This window comes from Cannabis sativa, chromosome 1 (assembly GCF_029168945.1).
Source record: "Cannabis sativa cultivar Pink pepper isolate KNU-18-1 chromosome 1, ASM2916894v1, whole genome shotgun sequence".
NCBI classification, from domain to species: Eukaryota; Viridiplantae; Streptophyta; class Magnoliopsida; order Rosales; family Cannabaceae; genus Cannabis; species Cannabis sativa.
This window is the reverse complement of record NC_083601.1, coordinates 52252381-52261752: the sequence shown is the minus strand read 5'-3', so window position 1 is coordinate 52261752 and position 9372 is coordinate 52252381. Positions and strand designations below refer to the sequence as shown.

The following is a 9372-nucleotide window of genomic DNA, read 5'->3' as shown; positions in this document are numbered from 1 at the left end:
AAGCCTCAAAAGCTTAGCTCATATTCAAAAAAGAAGATAAAATCCAAGCTAAAAATACTTCATCCATGGCTGCTGCCCAAATTTACAGTCTCAAGAAGTTTTGAATACTAAGTACAAACAACAATAACAAAGAGGAAAATAAAGAAGACTATCAAGAAAGGGTAAAAGAAAATTCAAACACTAGGCTTGGTCCCCTCTTCTTTCTTCTTTGTTGTACTTCCTGCTGCAATTAAAGCTCCTCCATAGAAAAAATGGCAGCTGCCCCGTACTGTACATACAAGATGATGAAGATGACCCCCATGTACTTACTTCTTTCCTTTTCTTTTTCATGTTGGGTTTTTAGGGTACCAACCTCCTCACCCAAAATAGAAGCCCAAACTTTTCCACTTTGGCCCACTAGGGTGAGACCCCTTTCTTCCATGTCAGCTAGCTGATGCAATTTGAGTGATTGGACCGAAGTTGCTGAGGTGGATAAGTGAAATTCGTGTTTCCACGTCACTGCCAGGATGCTGAATTCACTTCAGCATTGCTTTAGCATTGCTTCAGCAACCAACCCAGTTCCAGCTTGTACTCCTTTTCTTCCTTGCTTCTTTCTCTTTTACCTATCAATTTAATTCCTCCTTTTTCAACAAAATAAGCACAGTTAATTGGAAAAACACACCCAACAATATCAATATTTACAAAACTTAAAGGTTAGATTACTAAATAGAAAATAACACTAAAACTAATTAAAAATAAGCAAAATAAACACATTTTCATTACTCTCCTCACAATACTTTAGTTTAAAAGCATAAAAATTAACTCTATACCATAGAGTTATCACACCCCAAACTTAGAGTATTGCTCGTCCTCGAGTAATGAAAAACAAAAAGAACTAAACAATAAAAACAAAAAATGACAGCGACACTAACATGCTTGCAGCAGAGAAAATCTTGCTCTTTCACACTTGGTCTAGGGACGAAATTTGCTCTCAGAATTAGATGAAATGGAAGTGTAATTGGCAGTAGTGAATATGCCTCGAACTTGTGTGTTTCAACAGAATTTTGCATGCTATTTATGTCCTTAAAACTTATCAAGAGTAATTCGATCAAATAAGTGTGCAAATACTTCCCACCAACAACTTGAATTTCTATAACAACCACCTTTGATCCTCAAGTTTAAAGGTTTGCTTCCATAAGTTGAATTAGTGCAATCCTCTCCACTAATGTAGCTTAGCTTTACAACTTAGATCAAAAGGACTTGACTAGGCTTGAATGTTAGGCTTGGGTTATGGTATGGTATAGGATGTATTTAAGCTAGCTCAACACCTAACCACTTCACTTGTCAAAAACCGAGTCTCTTCCTTAAAAAAATTTTTCTCTTGACCCTCTTCCCTAATTCAATACTCACAAGTACTTGATATTAAAATTGACTTCTCTTGCTATGTTTATTCTCTTCTTTTTTTTTTTTTTGAACTAAAATGGGTGGAACACCCCAAACTTAGTTGCAAGCATATGTATTTTTTTTTTTTTTCATTGCTGATTTTTTTTTTCATATATTAGAAAGACATTTATTACTATATTATACTTATATAATAAATAGCAAGAGAAGGTTAATTGAAAGTTCATACTCATATACTTTGTGAGCTAATTCCCCCACCCCAAACTTACAACCCAACATTGTCCCCAATGTGGCTAAAAGTATAACCTTGAATTAGCTCGCCACAAGTTACACTCACCGCACTCACCCCAAACTTAATGTGAAACTTGGCTCTTGACAAGTGAGTAATTAAGTTAGGACATATGTGGAAATGCAAATTAAGATTAGCGTTAGATGTAGGATTGGGTTGCACAACAATAATAGGCTAAATGGCTCAAACTTGGGTGACTAGGGAAAAATTGAATTCATAGGGAAGGTTAGAAAAGCTCAAACGTCCAAAGATGGCCTAAATCATTTCTAAGTTATAAAGCTCGCTAGGATTTCGCCTCAAGGATTACACTAGCTAATTCTAGATGCTTAAACTCTCTCAAAGCGTTGGCTATTCTAAAAACTCAAAGTATGGTGGGATAACACAAGCACACAATATGTGAAAGGATTCCTCATAAGCTAGCATTTAGACAAAAATAACACTTAAAATTAGCATTTTCAACACACAAACCAAGGCACTCCACAAATGGAGGAAAATGGATATGTTTCATCATCGAGCGCTACCCTAAACCAAGCTGAAAACACAAGCAGTATTTTTCTCATTTGCAAGCTAAAACATAACATCACAAACATGACAAAACAACATGATTAATACACATCTAATCCACATAATATTTATTACTCACACAACTAAAGACGACAATAAAAGTAAACTAAGTAAACAATCAAACACAACCAGCAATAACAATTTAACTAAGGAGAAAAAGAAAACTCCCTCAAGATTTGAACTCTTCCCCACTAGAGTCTCTGCTTCAAAATGCTGAAGCGATGCTGATCCAATGCTGTACTGGGACCTACTGCTTCAACATACAAATTTGCTCACACCATATTGCAGCAACCCCTTTTTTCTGTCATTCCTTGCTTTGCACCAGCAATAAAGATCACCACACTACAGCAAAATCATTAGTAAATGTAGGAAATTAAAAGTTATATATATATATGTAATTATATAAGTATGTATATACTAATTTTTTTTTTCCTTTTTCTTCTTTTCCTCTTTTTTTTTTCTTTTTCTTTTTTTCTTTTTTTTTCTTCTTTTTTTTTTTCAAGGGGTGGCACACCCCAAACTTATTACATAGCATATATATAACTAAATATAATCTTGTTCCTCCGCTCTTGGGTTGCCCAAATGTGATTCACTAAAGCCATGACAACCCGAGACCCTTCTTCCTCAAGCCTCTTCCAATGTGATGGAGGTCTTTGCTCGATCAACCTCACCACTCCCAAACTTCACTCCTTGGCCTTTCACCAAAAATTTTCTTCTTGAAAGTGCATCACGTAGTTCTACCACCCCATCGGGGTACACTCTCACCACCAAGAAAGATCCATCACACCTTGAATCTAGTCGTCCATGAGTAGCCTTCGTTAAAGAGTTAGCAAAAATCACTTGTTGCCCAACTTCAAACATTTGAGACCAAAATTTTCTACTAAACTTCTTTTTCTTTCTCTTCCTTTTGGGTGGTTTTTTAGGTTCAAATGATGTTTTGTCTTTGCTTTCTCGCAGCTCGTGATCCTTAGCAATTTCTTTAAGGGGAATCTTCTTTCTCCCCTTCTTACTATTTTTGAATTTGGACTCCTCAACCATGTTAGGATCCATATCTCCAATTGCTAAGCATTCTCCTATTGCATCCGGAGCACGTATGGGATGGAAAACCTTGAATGTGGCTTGTTCATCTTGAGCTCTCATGGTAAGCTCTCCCTTTTCAACATCTATCAAAGTTCTTCCCGTGGCAAGAAATGGCCTCCCTAAAATGATTGGAACTTCCCCATCTTCCTCATAGTCAAGAATAATGAAATCGGCCGGAAAAATGAACTTATCCACTTGTACCAACACATCTTTAATTTTCCCTTCCGGATGAGCCATGGAACGATCCGCTAATTGCAAAGTGACGGTGGTTGGCCTTGCTTCTCCAATTCCCAACTTCCTAAAAATAGACATAGGCATGAGATTAATACTAGCTCCCAAGTCACAAAGAGCTCTTCCAACATCTCGACCACCTATAGAAATTGGAATTGTAAAGCTGCCCGGATCTTTCAATTTGGGTGGAATTTTACTTTTCAACATAGCACTACATCCCTCCGTCAAAGCGACCGTTTCAAACTCGCCAAGCCTCCTTTTCTTTGTCAAAATATCCTTCAAAAACTTCACATAAGTTGGCATTTGCTCCAAAGCTTCCACTAAAGGTATATTGATGTGGAGCTGCTTTAGAACATCAAGAAATCTCCGGAATTGACCATCGTCTTGTTGCTTCTTGAACCGTTGAGGAAATGGTGGCGGTGGCTTTTGCAAAGACTTTTCTGCAGTAGAATGCTGACTGGATGCTGTAACTACTGGGGGAATTTCAGCAGCTGAAGTTGCTGGTTTTTTCTTCATTTCCCCCTCTTTTTGGATTGAAGAGGGCTCTTTACTGCCTGCTGCAGCCACATTTGACTCAAATATTTTTCCACTTCTCAAAGTTACCGCTTTGCAATGTTCTTTGCAATCTCTTCTTGGGTTTTCGGTGTCACTAGGCAAAGTGCCTTGTGGTCTATTCTTCAAATCATTGGCCAATTGCCCCAATTGAACTTCAAGATTCCGAAGAGATGCTGCTTGGCTTTGAATTACAGCGTCATTCTTGGCCATATAATCTCTCATTAAGCTCTCCAAAGAACTAGTTTGAGAGCCTTGAGGTTGGTGAGGTTGTTGAGGTCTTGGTTGTTGAGAAAAACCCGGTGGAAATGATTGCTTTCCTTGTGCTTGTTGTGCTCCACTTGAACTTGCCCCTTGACCTCCCCATGAAAAGTTCGGATGATGCTTCCATGCCGGATTGTAGGAGTTTGAGTATGGATTGTTGTTGCGGTTGAAGTTTTGATTACCCACATAACACACCGAAGCTGGATTTGAGGGACAATTTTCAAAAGTATGCCCATCACCACAATACACACAAGAGATTTCTGCCCTTTGAATGGCAGCGGCTGGTTGTACACTTCCTCCCATATTCATATTCTTCAAAATGTTGGTCATTGAGGCCATTTGAGCGGTTAGAGCGGTCAAAGCATCTACTTCAAGAACACCCGCTACTTTTCGGCTTGTAGGAGCTCTATTAGTTGACCATTGATAGTTGTTGCTAGCTATCCTTTCCAAAATCTCAAAAGCTTCATTGTAAGACTTGGAAAGAATGGCTCCATTAGCCGAAGCGTCCAACACCATCCTAGAAGCCGCATTGAGACCATTGTAAAAAGTCTCAAGTTGGATACAATGGGGAATACCATGGTGTGGGCACTTCCTCAACAACTCCTTGAATCTTTCCCATGCATCACTAGTAGTCTCATCTTCCAATTGTTGAAAGGACATGATCTCGCTTCGAAACTTTGCATTTCTTGTTGGAGGAAAGTACTTTCTCAAGAATTTTTCAGCCAAGTCATTCCAATTAGTCACCGAATCGGGAGGAAGAGTGTTAAGCCATGCTCTAGCCCGATCCCTCAAGGAAAATGGGAACAACTTCAATCTTAAAGCCTCTTCACTTACTCCTTGTAACTTGAAAGAATCACTCACCTCCAAAAATGAGCGAATATGGAGGTGAGGATCTTCCGTTGGCGACCCACCAAATTGACCAACCGTTTGGAGCATTTGAAACATCACGGGCTTGAGCTCAAAGTGAGGTGCTTGGATTTCGGGTCTCACAATACCCGGATTTAGCTCATTGAACATAGGGGCTGCATACTCTCTTATTGCTCGGGCTCTATCATCGGCCAAAGCAATAGGATTGGCTTCATTATGAGCACCCCCAATTTCAAACCCATCGGCCATATTGCAGTGTTTTTTAGCCTTTTGTTCCTTCCTCCTTTGTCTGAAAGTGCGTTCAATTTCGGGGTCAATAGGAGCAAGTTCAAGGTCTTCTTCTTGCTCGTTCATACACTAGTTTACACCTGAAAAATAAAAATTCAGCGCACCAAATAGGATTAAAACCTTAAACCAGAAAATAAATTGCAAAATAGTTGATAATACACAATTTTTAGTTTCAATCCCCGGCAACGGCGCCAAAAACTTGTTGTGAAAATTATATACGCAAGTATACGCAGTCAAACAAGTAATAAAGTGATAAGTAAGATCGTCTCCACAGGGATTGCAAACAAAGTTTGATGTAAAATCAACTAATTACAACTTAAAATAAAAAGAAATAATATGTAAATGGTTGAGTAATGATTCAAAATTAAAATTGACAAGAATTAAACTTGCTAAAATTAAAACTACTGCTGCTAGAAAAATTGTTTGCAAGATAAAAAATATAATATGGCAAAAATGGCTTGAATAACTAATTCCTTCTAGTCAGGTTTTTTTACAGTCAGTACAGCATTGGTTCAGCATTACTTTAGCATTCTGCACAGAGATAACAACAAATTCCTCTAGGTTTGTGAGAATTTTCCAACACTCACAACTTTAATCCTACCATTAAGCTCAATATATTCCTATATCAAACCAGCAAGCAGGACACCATTCAAGCATTCATTTAGTAAGTTATGCAAGGTAAATGAAATATTCCTATTCCACTTACAAGAAAAGCCTAAATCTAGGTTTTCACTTGCTCCATTCAAGTTGAACTACTAGATCTAGCCCTTCCGGTACAAGATCTAGCTTAGCAAATTGTTATTCATGGCCAAAAAACAACAATCAATTAAAATGAAACTCACTTGAATGAACAAAGGCAAACAAATACTAAAGTAAGCTTAAAATTTAATCATACCCAACTTAGAAGTTCATAGTCATTCAAGCCTCAAAAGCTTAGCTCATATTCAAATAAGAAGATAAAATCCAAGCTAAAAATACTTCATCCATGGCTGCTGCCCAAATTTACAGTCTCAAGAAGTTTTGAATACTAAGTACAAACAACAATAACAAAGAGGAAAATAAAGAAGACTATCAAGAAAGGGTAAAAGAAAATTCAAACACTAGGCTTGGTCCCCTCTTCTTTCTTCTTTGTTGTACTTCCTGCTGCAATTAAAGCTCCTCCATAGAAAAAATGGCAGCTGCCCCGTACTGTACATACAAGATGATGAAGATGACTCTCATGTACTTGCTCTTTTCTTTTCTTTTTGATGTTGGGTTTTTAGGGTACCAACCTCCTCACCCAAAATAGAAGCCCAAACTTTTCAACTTTGGCCCACTAGGGTGAGACCCCTTTCTTCCATGTCAGCTAGCTGATGCAATTTGAGTGATTGGACCGAAGTTGCTGAGGTGGATAAGTGAAATTCGTGTTTCCACGTCACTGCCAGGATGCTGAATTCACTTCAGCATTGCTTTAGCATTGCTTCAGCAACCAACCCAGTTCCAGCTTGTACTCCTTTTCTTCCTTGCTTCTTTCTCTTTTACCTATCAATTTAATTCCTCCTTTTTCAACAAAATAAGCACAGTTAATTGGAAAAACACACCCAACAATATCAATATTTACAAAACTTAAAGGTTAGATTACTAAATAGAAAATAACACTAAAACTAATTAAAAATAAGCAAAATAAACACATTTTCATTACTCTCCTCACAATACTTTAGTTTAAAAGCATAAAAATTAACTCTATACCATAGAGTTATCAGAAGACATGACAACCAAATAATTAGGGTTTTTAATTCCAAAAATACATCTCACCTGATGTTGTATTGGTGGGAAGGACATTAAAGCAGGGGGATCATCTTTATTAATTGTTGGAATTTCAGTCTCATGATCATTACTAGTATGAAACCAAAAAATTAGTACTATAATTGAAAAAAAAATGAATTATATATCATAATTATAAGATAACTAATTAATTAAGAAACTTACTTGTTGAGATTTTGAATGGAATTTGAGAGGCCGTGTTGAGAATTATGAGGAGGAAGAGGAGATTCTTTAAAGATGTCTTCCATAATACGACCAACATCATTATTTTCAAGAAAATACTTTGATATATCATCTTCTTCAATATTTGATGTTGGGTATGTGAAGTTTAATAAATCTTCATTTTCTATATCTTTAACATTCTTCCCCTTATTATTATTATTATCATCATTATGAGAAGAATCATTCATCTTCATCATGATAACTAAATGTATCAAGCAATAATAATGTGTTTCGAATAATTAAACACAAACTAAGTTTGTATGAATTTAATTATCTATCGTAGAGTAAAGAAAGAAAACAAAAAGTTTAGGTATACTAGTAATTACGTTCTTATATATATAGACATTATTATCACTTCCTAATTACATTAGAATTTGTATATATACATGTTCTTTTTTAAGTTAGTTTAAAAATTATTATGTTATCTTTTTTTTTTCTTATGTTACTTTAAGTTAATTAAAATTATTATATGAGGTATATGCGTGAAAGCAATTTACAAAGTAATGATCATTTATTTTTTTACGGTAAAATTATTTAAATTTTATATTTTTTAACAATTAATTACATAAACTAATTTTTTTAACGGTAAAACTTATCAAACTCACGTTCAAGTGTTATAATAGTCCACGTGATATTAAAATTATTTTACAATATAAAAAATAATTTAAAAATTATCAAAATAAAAAATATATATCTTATTTATATTTTTCTTTTTTTTTTCTTTTTCATCTGAACTAATTAAAAAAATATATATTCTTGACACTCTCTCTCTCTCTCTCTCCCGATTTCTGATCATAATCAACAGGCATGAGAGAGAGGCCTAATTTGCTTTGAAGAAATTGCAGCATGGCTTTGGTCACAGTATACTGGACTCCATCACCTTCACTAGCTCTCGTTCGAACAACACAAGTTCATCACATGGGAAAACACCCTCACTTAATGTTATTCAGATGGTTTCATCAATCAAAACAAAAGAAAAAGAAAAGTATATATATCATTTGTTATGAAGCAATTAATAAGTAAGTATTAATGGGGTTTAACAAGACCATACCTCAGCCTGACCATCTGTAAGAATGTATATAACATATGCCTAATCAACATGTTAAGAGCAATGTAAATGGCATTATAAGTAACTACATAGAATTAATGTATATAACACAATACTCTACACTCCACATACTAATAATATATATATATATACCTTTGATGCTGATAAGTTACTTGAATGGCTTTCCATTCCATAGCAAATAAATGGTTATGAATAGCATATTGTTCATTCCCCTTGCATTGCATACCAAGGCCTCCAATTCCATGTTGCCCCATATCGATCAGGAGACATTAATGAAGAGACAGCCTCAAAAGATGGATGAGGAATTGGAGAAATGGTTTTAAACTGTTTATCGAATTAAACACTGTAAAACAGATATATGGTTCAAGACAAGAGTATTGGATTTCATATCTCCAACCTCAAAGTAATTAATTAGGAAGAGTAGAATAGAACTTGAATCAGACGACCATAATCTGAGTCTAAATCAACAACATATGAAGAGGCATCTTGAGTACTGCCATTTGAAGCAATTAATAAAGTTGTATGTGAATTGTTTTTGTTGTCATCTTCAGAATAAAGCAAGTGATCAAAATACTCATCCATCACTACTAGTCAGTGGAAGACAAGCCTTTTCTTTCTCTCTTCAAGTTGGAATCAATTAATTAGCTCATAGTGAATAGTATCTCAAGTAGTGTTTGAAGTAAGTTCAAAACTTGAGTTGAGGTGTTCATAGCTAAGCTATATAAAAAATGATTAGCTTATGTAGTCTTTAGAGTAAACGGTA

General features: G+C 35.6%; 1 non-coding gene across 1 annotated transcript; it reads left to right on the top strand.

Moving 5' to 3' along the window:
- The first annotated feature begins 4931 nt into the window (after positions 1-4931).
- Positions 4932-5038, top strand: LOC115708411 (small nucleolar RNA R71). Its single transcript, XR_004009913.1, has one exon. It is a non-coding gene; the product is annotated as a small nucleolar RNA R71 (small nucleolar RNA).
- The last annotated feature ends 4334 nt before the right edge of the window (positions 5039-9372 follow it).